The following is a 16,701-nucleotide window of genomic DNA, read 5'->3' as shown; positions in this document are numbered from 1 at the left end:
GCGATAGCCCATGTTGAAGATGAAACAAATCCTGTTCTATTATATCTATCACAGAAGACACAATGTTGCCCAGTGAATAAATCCTGGATGTCAGTGTGGTCATACCATTGTCGACCACTGTTATTGCTTTTTCTAGGTTAACCCTGCCAATCTCGCAATCACTCAGCAGACTCTTGTTGAGAGATTTTCCATACTTTATTGTAAATAGCGTATAAGAAGTGCTTCTGATGTGGCTTCTGGGGACCTACTAAAAAATCCCTAAGACCCATGTCATTAGAGATAAGGGTAAGTGTTGTTTCACCTGGGGAAGTGTTGAGGTTTCTAACCACTCTAGGCATAACTTCCCAACACTGTAAGATGTCACCACCCACAAAGTGTGTGAGTGAGGGAATCCGAGGTGTGTTCAAGTCCTTTATCTTGGCTATTCCTAGACAGGAAGTATGTTGCACTGTGTTGTTCAGGAAGATAATTTGCTGTGGTATGAGGCATGCTTGAAATAAAGCCTCAGTTCCCTGAAATTGCCAATCTTTAGTCCCCCAGACAGATTTTGTGTCTACGGTGTCCCTCCAAAAGTTGAGACCCTGTAAAGACAGTTGGGAAATAAAGGAAGCAGAATATATCTGTTTAGTGGTAGTTAGCATATTTTTCTTTGCAACTGTAGGTACAAGCATTATAATAACAAGTTCTCGGGTCTGAAGTGTTAAATCCCGAAAATAAGCACACTTCTATGCAAATGTTTGTGAACTACCTTTAGGTGGTGTCGGACAATGTTCCCATTAATGGTAAGAGAAAATATTATGTGGGATACTTGCTTTGTGCAGAAAATTATGACCATAGTGTTAATAACAATACATGGTGTCAAAATCTGATGTATCATCATACAGCTCATTACTCGAAAATGCAGCATATTGTTCTAAATCAGACAGCATAATATTTACAGTCTCATAGTCCAAATCATCAGAAAGAGAACTGGAGTTAATTTTATCACTTACAGAATTTTTCAAAAGTTCAGTTGGACCATATACATCATATGCAACACTAGCCCAAACTATTCTATCAGGAACTGGAACTGCTGTAATGTTCACCAAGGGCAGGTCTCTCTGTTCCCGGTGTGATGATGCATGTGTTTTCAGAACCAGGTTCACATGTTGTACTGCGGAGCATTCTGGGAGATAATGTCCAGTCAGAAGCAGGAAAAAGACAGTCACCATACCTATTCAAAGGTATAAGTCACATAGTTTTGTTTGTGGGAAACAGGAGCTGGTGGTGACTCTAGTTCACTTGGATCCAATGAGAAAGTATAAAAATCGATGAAGTAGCCAGATGCTCTTAGATCTATCTTTTGTAGCTCAGTAGAGCTTTTGTAGAACTGGCAGATGACTCGTTTTGAGACATATTCACATAGATGTCAGAATTAGGCAGAATAGAAATCTGTTTTTCATTTCTATTTTGCTGCTGTTCAATTTCAACAGGCATGAGTTCCATTCCAGTGTTTGGTAACTCCTTCACTTCATAGAATAGGATCTTTGAAGGTTATTAATCTTTCTGTCTGAACTTCCTGTATTGTAGCAAGAGGAGATCGGCAGCTACCCAGGAGCCCAAGTGGCCTACTATTCAGTATCGGCCACATAGTGTGGTTTGATCACATAAATGGAGATGAATCTCTTTTCTTTCTTGCCGGCAAGGGGCAAAGAAGTACCGTTCTTGTTACTTTGACAGCCAGGACAGGTACAGGCGCTATGTAAGATGGCACAAATTAGTTTTTGTCCACAATTTTCTCTTTGACCAGGTCCGCAATCTTTGGGACCCAGGCAGGTCTTGCTGGAACAGTTTTACCTTCCCCAGTGGTGGTGCATTTTATTTGGAGGTTGCTTTGTAATGCCCGGAATTCATTGAGTTCCCGTAAAACAGCAAAACAATCATTGATGTTAAATGGTTTTTCATCTGCCACAGCGCTGCCACAATCGAGGTTGGGTACCCACATTCTAGTCCCAAACATGACTTCATATGGAGTACAGCCCCCCGGGGAACTTCTTGGCATGTTAATATGTGCCCTCAGGACCCCATATAGTTGATTGGCCCAACTGCCACCCGAGCCTTATACCCTTGCTGTTAAGGATTGCTTTAAGTCCCGGTTTCTTCTCTCCACAATCTAATTTTCCTTGGGATTATACGGAGAGGAGTACAGCAAGACCACACCCAAACTTCCCATAGCTTCTTTGTTAGCCAGAGAGCTAAATGCAGAGCCACGGTCAGAATGTAATGTGTCTATTGCGTACGTCCCCAAAAAGACATGCAAATCCTTTATAACAGTTCAAGCGTCAGCCGAGAGCAGTTGCCAAACCCACACGAATCTAGAGCATGAATCCACTGCCACCTGGATGTACCTGTAAGCCCCGTCAGATTGTAAAGGGCCCCAGTGGTCCAAATAGACACATGCAAGAGGTTTGTCTGATATCAGTAGTGGTGTTTGTGGTGGAAGTGCTATGGTGTAACCTTTCATCTGCTGACAGGTGTCACACTTAAGGAAAAATCCTTTGTTCTGTTTAGTAAGACCTGGCCACCAATAACATTGTTTCAGTGGTGAAATTGTTGCAGTAATTCCTGTGTATGCTGAACCCAGGTCCTCATGTGCAGATAGAATTAAACATAATCTGCGATCCGTGTTTGGTATTACTCTATTTCCCACTCCTGGAATTTGAGCATACAGAAGATTTTGTGCATCTAACTTGTAGGAGTACATGAGTGGAAAGCCTTTTAGCAAGGCTGGGCTGTTGTTGTGCGTAGCGCTCACAGCTATCATTATCTGTCTGCCTATTCTCATACTAGAATGAGTGATTGCAGCAGTGGCAGCAGTTCTTACTGTCGGCTTGGCGGATTCATCAGCCTGTGAATTCCCTTCAACGTGCACGACAACACGTTGATGATTCAATGTGTGAATTAGATGAGCCCGTGGCAAGCCTTTTTTCACCTCTGCCACTTGTTCCCAAAGCAATTGGTGCTTTATTGTGCAACCTTTGGAATCGCTAAATCCATTCTTGCCCCAACAGTGAAGATATTCATTGCATGACTGGGCACAATAAAACAAATTGCCCACAATGAGTGTGGGGGAATCTCGATCCATATTTTTTAGTGGCAGTATCAGGGCTTTTAGCTCTGCCAGCTGTGCCATGCAATCTCCTAGGGAGTACGTCTGCATATTGCTAGGACGGAACCTACCATCCTGCATATGTCCCTTTACAATTGCACATGCTGCGCTGTCTTGATGTTTACTTTCTACAGCAGGCTAGGCAGATCCATCAGTGTAAATGATGTATTCATAATTATCTAAAGGCATTATTTCATTTGAGGAGAGGATATTCTTGTTCATACGGCAGGCATGTTTGTGTTTTTATCGTAGAATCAAATTTGTAGTCTACATCTGTTGTAGTGAGAGAATCAGCCCACAGTATCCATCTTGAATGCAGTGCTTTCTTCTTTGGAACTCTTGCTTTTTTAACAGCCTCTAAGGTTGGTACTGGAGTCGCAACAATTATTAGTTTCCCCTGAGCTAGTGCTCTTTCTCTCACTACAGCAGTCTGTGTACAAATGAGATTTGTATGCATTGGGTACCATTTCGCCTTCATTGAAGGTGAGGTAGGTGTAACCAAATTGACCCGCGAGTACACGGATCACCAAATTCATAGTATTTACACATGTATGTGTGTGTTTCGAAGCTATCATATCAGCTTGTAAGGAATGTAGAGTTTCTGTGTGTTCCTGTGTCCAATGTCGACTGAAAAATCAGGTCTAATTAAGTTGTGGAAAGGTTTGACTTTTTCTGCGTAATCCAAAATGGATGTTCTGCCACAATTTAGGAATCCTAAAATTGAAGTTTTTCAGAGTCTTTGGAGGTTGGAGCAGCACACATTTCTCAAAAAAATTAGCTGCTAGGCTTTTTCCCTTACTTAAGAACTCATATCCTACAAAAAGGACATTGAGGTGGTCAATTTTTGATTTTTTAAAGCTACATTTATAGCCCTCAGAGGTAAAGCCCAGAATTATGTTGTTCACTCTGTACAAGTGATCCAATAATTCATCGTCCATCAGATAAATGTAATTTACAAAGGACAATGCCTCCTCATCACAATTTTGAAGCAACTCTGATACTCTTGCTGAAAACAACCCAGGGCTATTCTTATACACTTGGGGCAGTCTAAAGAATTGGCGCTGAGAGCGAGCGCTGAAAATGCTGTCAAATATCTGCTTTCAGGTGCTATATTTTCACAAAAGAATCCATTTGAGATACCCAGTGTTGTTTTGTATTTCATCCACATATTGTTATTCATTAATGCGGCACTGTGTGTATTTTGTATTTTGAACAAATGTTTTCATGCATGTGTTTAAATGCATGTAGTCTAAAACTAGATGGTATGAATTGTTGGGTTTCGTTACGGGAAATAAAGGATTATTCATGGAGGAGGTGCTGTTCTCGATTACAACTTGGTATTCTAGTTGATCTAAGATCTCCCTGACCTGTTTCTTTGCGTCATGTTTTATTGGGTACTGCCTTTGTTGTGTAGGAGTAGTTTTAACTAGGATTTCATGGTGAGGGGACTCAGCATTCTACCCTACATGATTGTGGTATAATGCGGGAGCTAATGCTACCGCCCACTCCTGTGCGTATGTGTGTTGTAGTGATTCTGGAATGAGGTCGGAGAAAGCCGGTAAAATTACTTCTTCCCCCTTTGGGCAATTAATGCCAAACTCAGGTGGCCAATCTTTTTCAGGCAAAAAGATTTTGTATTCAAATTCAGGTTCTCCCAAAAGAGACCTTTCACCGTTCCGAATATGTCCCCCTCCATTTGGAGCGTTATTTAATGTAACTGATGTGGGACACTAACCCTTGTATCAGGTGTTTCCACTGTGAAGTGTTCATTTAATGCTGTTGTCACCAGAAATTCTGTCAGGTTCTTGCAAGCTATTGTTACTTCTGCTGCACTGTCTAGCATCGTCAGAGCCCATTCCCCGGTCAATAGTTTTGTCCTCAGTAGCCTGGGCATTTCTTATTTTAAGACCTGCTACCTTCTTCTTTTTAAATGGAGGATAGATTTGGGTTCATACTCTTGTTTGATAATGTAGTTTGAAGTGAGATGTGTGTCTCTTAGCTTGGCTCACTCTTGTGATCTGCGTTCTGACCGTCCTTCCCTATCTGAGTTTTTGGATGAACCCTGAAAGGAACGAGAGGAACGTGTATCAGTATCCTGAAACCTGTCAGGTTTTTTTAATATTGTCACAGTTTATAAGATTACATTTTCTGTCAGAGTGCTCCTGTAGAGGAAACCCACCCCATGATTGTGATGCATTCTGCTTATTTTTTGGTTGTTTATTGTCCCATTTCTTTTTAGAAGAATCGGGTGCCTGCTTCGAGTTGTCCTTCTCAGAATTACCCATGAATTGTGGTTACACAGGTATAGTTCCCAAATTATCTCTACCCAGTGATGCATAGGTATCTTCGATAATTTTGGGTAATTCTCGTTCCTGTTGTGCAGGAGTGCACACCCTTAGGTTTTGGTGTATAGCCACCGCTGTCTCCCCTTTTATGTTAGCTAACATAATTGTAGATACCTGGGCAAAATTACGTATCAATTTCATCCCTAAGTCCAGGGCAGGTTCTGCCCCATACTTGATTTGTATTTGTTTTAATACTTCTGGTGTGACTGCTATTGATGTACAGTAAAACTGTATCCTGTGTTTTTCTTGGGGACAGTGTGTGGAAAAACTGCCTCAAATTGTGCTATTTTCTGTGCTATCCAGAATGGCATTTGCTCACGTTTAGTGGGCATTCTTCCCATAATTGCGTTCAGCGCTTGTGGGGTGATTTTTGTTGCGATCCCTTGAAGTTGACCAGGCTTACTGACTCTTGTAGGTTGAAGTGTGAGTGTTCACATTGCGAACTGTGTAATATTTCTGTATTGTTTTATTATGTCTTTGTGAAGTGGGCATAAGTCTGCTGCTGGCAATGTGTCAATCTCTGGATGCGGTGTGTTTGCAGCTAGGACCGGCCAAGTCGCTTCATCTCTGCTGAGCTGACTGAGTCTCACCTTGACTGTGGTATGGGGGAGTCACCTTTAAACCAATTAATATGCTCTTGGTAAGTTAATGGGACTTCTATCTCCTCGTACAGACAGTGTTCATCTGGTATTTCATCCAGAGTATTCTGAGTCATTGTCAGTGAAACTGCTCTCCCTCCCTCGCAGCTCCACCATTAAGTGAGTCCTTCCCCCGAGTCCCTGCACTCCTGAGTGTTGGTGTTCGAGGCCCTCCCCCACCCGCAGAATTTTACCTGCGCTTCATCCCTGATGGTCCAGTGGACCTCTGTCTCCTTTCTCTCGCTCTGCTATTTTCTCTCCCTTTTCACTCATTTTTTCCCTCTTGTCTATCTCCCCCTTTCACTCTCCTTCTGTGTCTTTCCTCCTTTTTCACTTGTTTTTTCCCTCATTTCAAACTTCCCCTTCACTCTCCTTCTGTGTCTTTCCTCTGTTTTTCACTCGTTTTTCACTCTCATCTTAATCTCCCCCTTTCACTTTCCTCTGTGTCCTCTGTGTTTTTCCTTCACTCTGCGTGCACTTCTGCTGCCTTATTGGCACTTTCCCCTCTCATTTTGATCTTTTTCTTTGCATTTTTCTGCCTGTTTTTTCCCCGCCGATGCTGCCCCAGCGGCCCCTCTCCCCCAGCACGACCAGCGCGACCAGCCCAATCCAGCTCCCCTCCCTGCTCCCGCCTCCCAGCTGTCCAGCCCTCCCCGACCCCTACTTAATGGCGGCCACTGCGGGGACAGGCGGGCAAGACCACTGACTCATTGTCGGTGAAATTGCTCTCCCTCCCTCGCAGCTCCACCATTAAGTGAGGCCTTCCCCCGAGCCCCTGCACTCCTGAGTGTTGGTTTTCGAGGCCCTCGTCCACCCGCAGGTTTTACCTGCGCCTCATCCCTGGTGGTCCAGTGGACCTCTGTCTCCTTTCTCTCGCTCTGCTTTTTTCTCTCCCTTTTCACTCGTTTTTCCCTCATTTCTATCTCCCCCGTCACTCTCCTTCTGTCTTTCCTCCGTTTTTCACTCATTTTTCACCCTCATCCCAATCTCCCCCTTTCACTCTCCTCTGTCTCTTTCCTCCACTCTTCGTGCACTTCTGCTACCTTATTGTCACTTTCCCCTCTCTTTTTCACCTTTTTCTTTGCCTTTTTGTGCCCCTTTTTTCCCCGCCGCTGCTGCCCCGTGGCCCTTCCCACCCAGCACAACCAGCGCGACTGGCCCAATCCAGCTCCACTCCCTGCTGCCGCCTCATAGCTGTCCAGCCCTCCCTGAGCCCTACTTAATTGCGGCCGCGCAGCGGCCGCACTGAAGGCAAGCCCATCTGCGCCGGTCCGTGACCTGACCACGACTAGCGCCAGGAACCCTGGATCTCTGCACCGCCAACACTACGACCCAACGGCACTCCATGCACTCAACCCTGGCCACAACAACAACTGCAAGCTAGCATCACCGGTCGACACCCACGGACCCTTCAGCTGTCACTGCTGCCGGCACACCTGCAACACTGCCAAGACCTCGGAACTAGCGCAACCCACCTGCAAGAACACAACCGAACGGATGACCCTGAAATGCATCCTCCTCAACGTCCGATCCCTCCACAAACACGCCACCAAAATCTGGAACCTCCTCGATGGCACCACCCTGGATGTAGCGTTCTTCACTGAAACCTGGACCAACACCACCTTGGGACCGGACATCGCCATGGCCATTCCCCAAGTATACAGGATCTCCAGGAAGGACCGCCCCACCCACCTAGGAGGAGGAATCGCCATCATCCACAAATCCACCCTACGCCTGAGCACACTCCCCAACGAGCCCACAGACCTGATGGAACACCTTCACTTCAAGATACTGGCCGGCCCCACATCCACCCTCCAAAGATTGGACCCCGCGGACATTTCGCCAACTCCTTCATGGACATCATCTCCCTGCATGCAATCGTGTCCACCAACTGCACCCTACTGGGAGACCTCAACTTCCACCTCGACAACCAACTGGACCCCAGCACCACATCCCTCCTGGACAACCTCCACAACATTGGACTCTGCCAAATCGTGACCGAACCCACGTACTTAGAAAGACACACCCTCGACCCCCTCTTCACAACAGGAAACTCCATCACCTTCAGCCACATCACCGAACTCCCATGGACTGACCATCGATGCGTCCACTTCACCTTCAGAACACCCACCATCCACAGACACCAGCACCTGCTCCCACAAAGAAACTGGACCAGAATCACAGATGACCAGCTAACCTCATCACTCGGCAACTCCACCCCAACCTTCACAGAAAACGACGACCCCAACACCGCAGCCCGAACCCTGCACAGGTGGATCTCTGACAGGGCCAACACCATAGCCCCCCTCAAGATAAACAACAACACCCATGCCAAGAAAGCTGGATGGATTACCACCGAACTTCGAGAGTCCAGATGCACTTGCTGCCACCTCGAAAAGGCCTGGAGGAGCACCAAATCCACAGAAGCCCACAACAACTTCAGAGCCACCACCAACGCTCACCACCAACTCATCAGAAAAATGAGGAAACATTGATTGAAGACAGAATCTCCACTCATGCACACAACAGCAAAGAACTCTTCAACATCATCAAGGAGTTTGCCCAACCCACCAGCGAGTCCACCGACATCACTCACTCACAAGACCTCTGCGACAAACTCAGCACCTTTTACCACCACAAAATCAAGAGCATCTACGACAACTTTGACAAAGACAACCAACACACTGAACCCTCAACAGCCACCCCTGACACCCTAAAGCCAGCGATCTACAACTAGGCAGCCCTCACCACCGAAGACACACTGAAGATGATGAAGCGAATACACTCCGGGGCCCCCACGGACCCCTGCCCCCACCACATTTTCAACAGAGCCGCCGACACCATCGCACCCATGCTTAGCCACACCATCAACCGCTCCCTGGCAACCACCTCGTTCCCCGACGACTGGAAACATGCCGAGATCAACTCCCTCCTGAAGAAACCCTCGGCGGACCCCAACGACCTCAAAAACTACAGACCCATCTCCCTGCGCCCGATCCCAGCGAAAGTCATCGAGAAAGCCATCAACAGCCAACTCGCCACATTCATCGAAGAGCACAACATCCTCGACTCCTCCCAATCCGGCTTCAGAAAAAACCACAGTACGGAAACCACCCTCCTCACAGCAAAAGATGACATCTGCACCCTACTGGACAAAGGAGAAACAGCAGCCCTCATCCTCCTCGACCTCTCAGCTGCGTTCGACACAGTCTCTCACCGCACCCTAATACGCAGACTCCACGACGCAGGGATCCAAGACAAGGCACTCGACTGGATCCGCTCCTTCCTCTGCAGCAGAACGCAGCGGGTCAGACTCCCCCTTTCCTCTCGGACCCCACACCAACTACCAGCGGAGTCCCCTAGGGATCCTCCCTCAGCCCTACGCTCTTCAACATCTACATGGCTCCGCTCACCCCCATCGTCAGAACCTACGGACTCAACATTGTGTCATACGCAGACGACACCCAACTCATCCTCTCCCTATCCAACGAGCCCAACACCGCCAGACACAACTTTCGAGAAGGCATGGACGCCATCACCAAATGGATGAAAACAGCTGCATACAACTAAACACCCAAAAAACGGAAGTACTCATCATGGGCCCAAACCCCGATGCTTGGAATGACACCTGGTGGCCTCCCGCCCTCGGAAGCCCACCCACCCCCGGACCACGCATGCAAACTGGGAATCATCCTAGACTCAGAGCTTAAAATGGACCAGCAGATCAACTCCGTCTCATCCTCCTGCTTCCACACCCTCCGCCTCCTATGTAAGACCTTCAAATGGATCCCCCTCGAACACAGAAAGACCATCACTCATGCCCTTGTCACCAGCAGACTCGACTACGGCAACGCACTCTATGCCGGAATAAACAAAAACCTCACCCGCAAGCTACAGAACATCCAAAACGCCACTGCAAGACTGGTCCTCAACCTGCCAAGACACTGCCAAATCTCCCAGCACCCCATCGAAGCTAGAGTCACCTTCAAGATGCTCACACACGCTCACCAGGCCCTCCACGACACTGGACCAGCATACCTGAACAGCCGACTCAAATTCCACGCACCCCAAAGGACCCTACGATCAGCCCAGCTCTCCTACGCCGCAGTCCCCCACACCAGAAAGACCAGATCGGGAGGCCGCTCCTTCTCCTTCCTCGTGACCAGAGCCTGCAATGACCTTCCGCTCCACTTCAGACAGACAAATTGCTCCCCATCTTCGCAAGAAACCTCAAAACCTGGCTCTTCGACAGACCCCCTCCTTTATGGACTGGAACCTGTGAACCTCCCCCCAGCGCCTTGCGACCCTTACGGATGAGTAGTCGCACTTAACAAACACCTTGATTGGTTGATTGATTGATTGAGAGTATAAGAATGAAATGTATGTGTGCGTGCATCTGCAGGAGGGAATTTAACCCTAGAATAGAACACCTCTGTTCTGAATGCCTCATGTGCCTCAATAATGAAGGTAATGGACCCGCCTAACGCTGAAAGACCAAAATGTTCTAATTTTACAGCAAGTGCATTTCTGCAATTTTCGAAAATGTTTATCGCACCTTCCTGTTCAGTCTCCTCCCTACCAGCACCACTATTGCCACTAAAGATAAGGTTTTGCACAATGTGGGAACTATAATCCTTCATGCTTGAATAAACCTACAGCCAATACATAGGGTATACCTACTCAGCTGTGGCAGATCTGAGAACACATGACTGAACTTCTCAGATTTGACTGTTAAATAGGATCCAAACCAACATTGGCGGGGCCATGTCATGTAGTTCCTAATAATACAAATGCGTGTTTATACAACATAAACTAGGAGATTGGTGTCAGGACTGATTCCAGACACCCCCAAAGGATATGTTAGGCTGTAGACCAGCAGGCTCACACTGCCACTATAAGCCCCCTAACCATACCAAGAGGCAGCCGCGGTCCGTGGAGGGAGTTCCGTGGGGCGGAAAGGCGGGGCAAATTGCGATGCAGCGCGCGCTACGAAATTCGTTTTATTTATTTAATTGTTTACTTACCTCCAATTATCCATATTCCGGTTCTTAGTACCCCCCACGCTGCCCCTCCCTCGCCCCGCCTTTCCGCCCCACGGAACACCCTCCACGGGCCGCAGCTGCTAAGAGGTGAATAGTTTCTGGCAACTATTGAACATAACAACCCTTGATCCTTCAGGGATCGTGGAAACAGTTCTGCACTTTTCGTTCAGTCACTCGTGCTCACTTCTTCTCAGAGAGATATACAGAATAAACAATGGGGACTTTTCAATAAACATTTAATAAACCAGCGTCATTCTAATATAAAATACATGTACTGCGACCATATAATCAATTGCAAGCACCAACAGTGTAAACAAAAGGTAGAATTATACCATGGTGCTAAAACAGTGAATGCCATGCAGGCATATATATACATAGCAATATTCAAGCACACTCCTAAGATGCAAACCCTAGCTAAGTGTACCTAGCATGTATGTAGGTGTGAAGCCAAGAATCCCCCTAAGAAAGAGCCAACCCCATTACCTGATGGGAAAGAATGAAGGACCCCGTCTTTGTCTTGAGTTGGACATCCGCAAGGGATGTCAGACCACCGTGTGCTGGAGTTTCTGCGTGTAGGGACTTCAGCGTCTTGTGTCAGCATGGAAGCTTCTCCTCTGGTTTGCCCAGCAAATATGTGGTGCTTATATACCCAAAAGGTACCCTCAGGGATACTACCTAGATGTATGATGATACTGTGGGCCTGTCGTTCAAGGATGATGATAACGGTGACTTTTGTACAGAGTTATTATACAGAAGATGGTAATCCTGCTGTGATACTAAGAATCCTCATGCATAATAAATGAGGCTAGTTTTCAATGAAAGCCACACACCATTTATTCGGCACATACCTAGGCAAAAGGGTAGTGTCAGAGCAGTTATGTAGGGCAAGGTAGGAAAAATGTAGGTAAAAGGTTGTGCAGCTACCTAGGCCTATATTGGGGTACATTGGGGCTCATAACAAGGGTGGCGGCAAGCAGACATTGCGTGCAGCATTGTTAAAAGACTCAACTCAGGAGACGATTCTGAGAATGTTAGCACCAGAAGAGCCCACCCTAGGAGCAAAGGACTCCAAAATCACTGACCTTACTTTGGAAATGAAGTCGATCCATTCTTAGGTGAGCTTTTTCAGGATGAGTGACAAGCTTAGACATAAGAGTGAGGACACTTGAAAAAATTGGCTAACGCAGAGGCCTGAAACTCTTATATCTGGTACCTCCAGCTTAAGGTTGTGGCATTTGAGGACAAAGTCAGCTGGGACAATGTGCATTTTTACGGTGTGCCATACATGCTGGTAAAGGAAGACATCAAGAGATACCTCTCCAAACCATTAATCCTCGCCTTACAGTCCTCTCTTTCTATACGCTCTTGAAGTTTCAACGGGGGCATACATAGAATCCTGGGCAATGCATATCACACTGGGGACAGGGACTGTTCGATAATACTTTGCCACCTTCACATGAACAGACCAGGCTGATTCTTACAGTGGCGCATAAACATGCCCGTTTCAACATCAATACTATTAATTTCAAATCACCACAGGCTTTTCCATGGAGATTAATGTGAAGTGGAAAGCCTTTCACTCCCTAGAGAGAAATCAGCTGCAGAAATGGGACATTAAATGCGGTCTGCTAGAGCCTGTTTGGATGTGGAAAACGAAGGTCAGAGAATCAAGGAACTTTCATGAACCATTTGGCCTGCTCCATTTCTTGGATGGCCTGGAAGGCTCCAACATGGACATAACTCCATTGCCTTTAGATTCTATGAACTCCCATCAGCGTCATTTCCTGTGACCTGACCGCAAGGCAAGCCACAGAACCGGTCTCATAAGAACCCAATTGAACGAGAGAGAGAATGATAAAGTCTGTTGAGGAACTCACCAACGATACCAACAGGGACAAATCTAGATCTTCGTTGAAGCCCACAACGAGCCCTACAGTGCTACTGATGCTGGTTCTCCCTGCAGCTGATGGGCCACTTGTTCAAGTGGAACAGATGAATATGCCATGCAAAGCCTACACTTCCCTGGGAAACATTCTTTCAAACCTGCCTTGCCGTACCTGTGGGGGACTTGACTCCTGCCTTGTGCTGCTGTGCTGCCGCTGACGCTCCTGGGTCTGTTGTACTGCGTGTCTCCCCTGCTGCCGCTGTTCCATTCTGCGGCTGTGAGCAGGGGAAACTACACCTCCCAGGGTTCATAGCGCCCCTTCACGTCATCCTCGCGCCCGGAGGCGCACAAAAGGACGCAGCGCCCTCCGCGTCGCGGGACGCGCGCGGGCGGCGCCGGGCTGAGCCCGGGCAGAGGGCGGGCCGTCTGTGGCCGTCAGGGGCCAGAAGAGGCCGGGCTGGGCATACCCTCTGCGATCTACACACAGAGAAGAAACCGTGAGTAGTGTTGCCTGATAAGTGTGATAATGGTGAAAAAGAAGCCTTCATGCATCAAATCAAATGGGATGGCAGGAGCTACCCTGGACTCTTATTTGGTTAGAGCTGCTAACGTTTTAACGGAGGAAATAGAAAGAACTGAAAGGCGTCTGTCAATGGGGATAGGGAACAAGACATCAGCCCTCATCCACGAGAATCCTGACACCTCAGTAGTAAACATATCACAGCAATCACCTGGCATTCCTAGGGATCTAGTAGACCAACAAGATCATATGCCATCTCCACTATACACTACCGAACAGGGTGGGTCTATTATCTCAACACCTACCCAAGCGCCCCCGGTAGTAGAGGTTTCCCCCTCCCCCCCAATTCAAATGCAGACAAGACGTACAAGAGCAGGGGGTTTGGCCCCAGTTGGACGATCAAAGAAACAGCCTGTGGGTCGATCAGCTAAATCAGGTTCGGGTCATCAGCCCCAGACGGAGATTTTACCAAACAAACTTTGGGCAGCAATTAAAAGGAAACTGGATGCCATACTGGCCCCTATTAATAAAAGACTGACATCTATTGAGGATCGGTTCTCGATACTGGAAGTGAAGCTCAATGCCGTGTCTACAACTGTGCAACCGTCTATTCTGGAGCTGCCAGGATCAAGTGTTCATGATCATACCCAGTGTTTGGCGCCAGTATTAACGAAGGAAGCCCCCTCGAAGGTTGATCTCCTGCCTCCTCCGGTGGTGGCAGACCCTTCTTCGCGAATTTTGATTCCGACATTATCCTTGCCTACCCAAACCCTACAGACTGATAATGTTAATCACAATACACTCCCTACCACGGATTCTACCAACACCATGGACCTTAATAAAACTTTTTCAGGGAAAGGACTTCCATTTGTTAGAGAGGCTATCCCCTTGGCTCTTGTCCTTGCCAATGTTCCCCACTTAAGACCAGGTCAAGTAGAATCCACAACTGCATTAATAGACAAAGCCCTATATTGGCTTAGTAGGAATATGTATTTTGGAGGATCGGGTGGCCAACAGCAATTGGCAAGAGAGATTATAATGGCTAGACGGGTCCCTTGGCTTGGATATAATACTAAAAAGTTTGGGGGAGACTGTGTTGTCCTTAATTTCGCTGCCACGCATGTGCTACCCAATGTTCTTGTTAATTTACTACCACCTCAGAAAAGGGACTCAGATATAATTCCTCTTACATTGGATTTTTTTATTGGTAACCTTAGACCTCCGAGACGGAATACGTTGCCATTACCATCAAACGTCCCAAATATAGTTACAGGGAGGAGGGCACTTCTAAGTTTTTCTACTGATCTTAGGCTAGAAAATAGATATAATGCCTTGTCAAATTTAGAGGAATGCGATTGACATAGGGAAAGTGATATCCACCCTGTCTACAAGTTCCCTCATGAAAATAGGTTGATTGGAAACAAAACCAAGGCTGATATCACCCCCTGTAGTAGTACCATGACTTCATCCCACATCCCTAAGAGTAGCCATCAAACAGTGGTACTTGCTTGTAACAATCCACCCGAACAATCGATTGAGCCCGGTCATATTGCTAATAACCCCTTGACAAGCGATAGGTGTAGCTCACCACATAAAATCACCAGTGGTGGTAGCAAAATATCTCTGGTATCCTGGAATATTGCAGGTATTACCCAGAAATTGCTGTCTCCTGAATGGGGCAACTTTATTGATAATTATGATATCTGCCTATTCCAGGAGTCCTGGGCTGTTGCTCCTGTTTTTAGGGCTGGATATCTTAATTTCTACACCCCCGCAAAAAAAAATCCTAAAGGGCGCCCTGTAGGAGGTCTTGTGGCCTGGGTTCGCCAAAAATTAGATTATAATGTGGAACTGTTAAAATCCTCAGACTTAGATATTCTAGCGTTTAAACTTAGTAGGGCCAATGAGAGTACCCTTGCTATATTCAACGTGTATGCTAGGGGGTTGAGAGGAGGTCTTAGTTCAGAGACAATATCGTCCTTGGACTTACAACTAGAAAATCTTCCCATTTATACCATCCCAATTGTATCAGGGGATTTCAACACTACATTCGAACCACTGGGTAACGAGGTACAAGAGCTATCCTTAGAACAAGATCTTAGATGGGGAATCCCTAGGCTTGACCTACCGCCTGTCAAAAAATGGTCTAACGCTGCAATTCAGCTTAAGGCGTTGTGTTTGGAAAGAGGTCTTAGGGCAGCAAACGGGCGCACAAGATCTGATTTGAAAGGTGAATATACTTTTGACAATGGGCGCTTCGTTAGCCGTATCGACTATATACTGATTGATCTCAGGATATGGCATAGACTTGATGACATGAAGGTAATATGGCGGCTTGAAAGCGACCACAACCCTCTTTGCATGGATTTTTGGGCCACTACTAGAGAGGGCGACGCGACCCACGTTGAGGGAACCGTTACCTCGGATGTAGTGATCACTAACGACAAACGCCGTGTAAAATTGAGTAAACTAACTGAACATCCTGAGAAATTGGAAGCTCTTAAAGCCGAAGTAACCAAGAGTACCAAATACCTTATGTCAAGAATTTGGAGGGAAGATTTCCCACAAATCGTAATTGAAGCCCATACTAACCTATTTGGTAGCCTGAAATCCTACTTTTTAAGGGATGTGAAGCCAGGGAGACAGGTTTCGAAAATTAATGATGCTAGCTGGTTTGATACCTCTTGTAGAACTGCTCGACAAAGGCTAAGTGAAGCCCTAAGGTTAAGAGATCACATGGGGGTTAGGTATGCTAGGGATCACTACAGGGAGGCGCAGAAAAAAGCCAAAAGAGATTGGGACCAACAATGGTGGCAGGACTTAAGAAGTGCCTGTGATGCGAAGGATTCGAGAACCTTTTGGAGCATTGTTAACTGGGATAGGGGAGGGCGTCCCGATCCCCCACAGAATAATGTTCCCCAGGTAAAATGGACTGAATTCTTTGGTCCCCAGTATGCTTGTAGCGCAATTAACGAACAGACCCCACCATCCCTCTCTGAAAAATTTTATTCTGGTCCAGTGTTTTTTATTAAGGATGTCGAGGCAGCACTAGACTGTGTAGCAAAGGGAAGAGCTCCAGGTATGGATGGAATCCCGGCCGATATATTTTTAAGTGACAAGCCA

This window comes from Triturus cristatus, chromosome 2_1 (genome assembly GCF_964204655.1).
Source record: "Triturus cristatus chromosome 2_1, aTriCri1.1, whole genome shotgun sequence".
NCBI lineage: Eukaryota > Metazoa > Chordata > Amphibia > Caudata > Salamandridae > Triturus > Triturus cristatus.
This window is presented reverse-complemented; position numbering follows the sequence as displayed.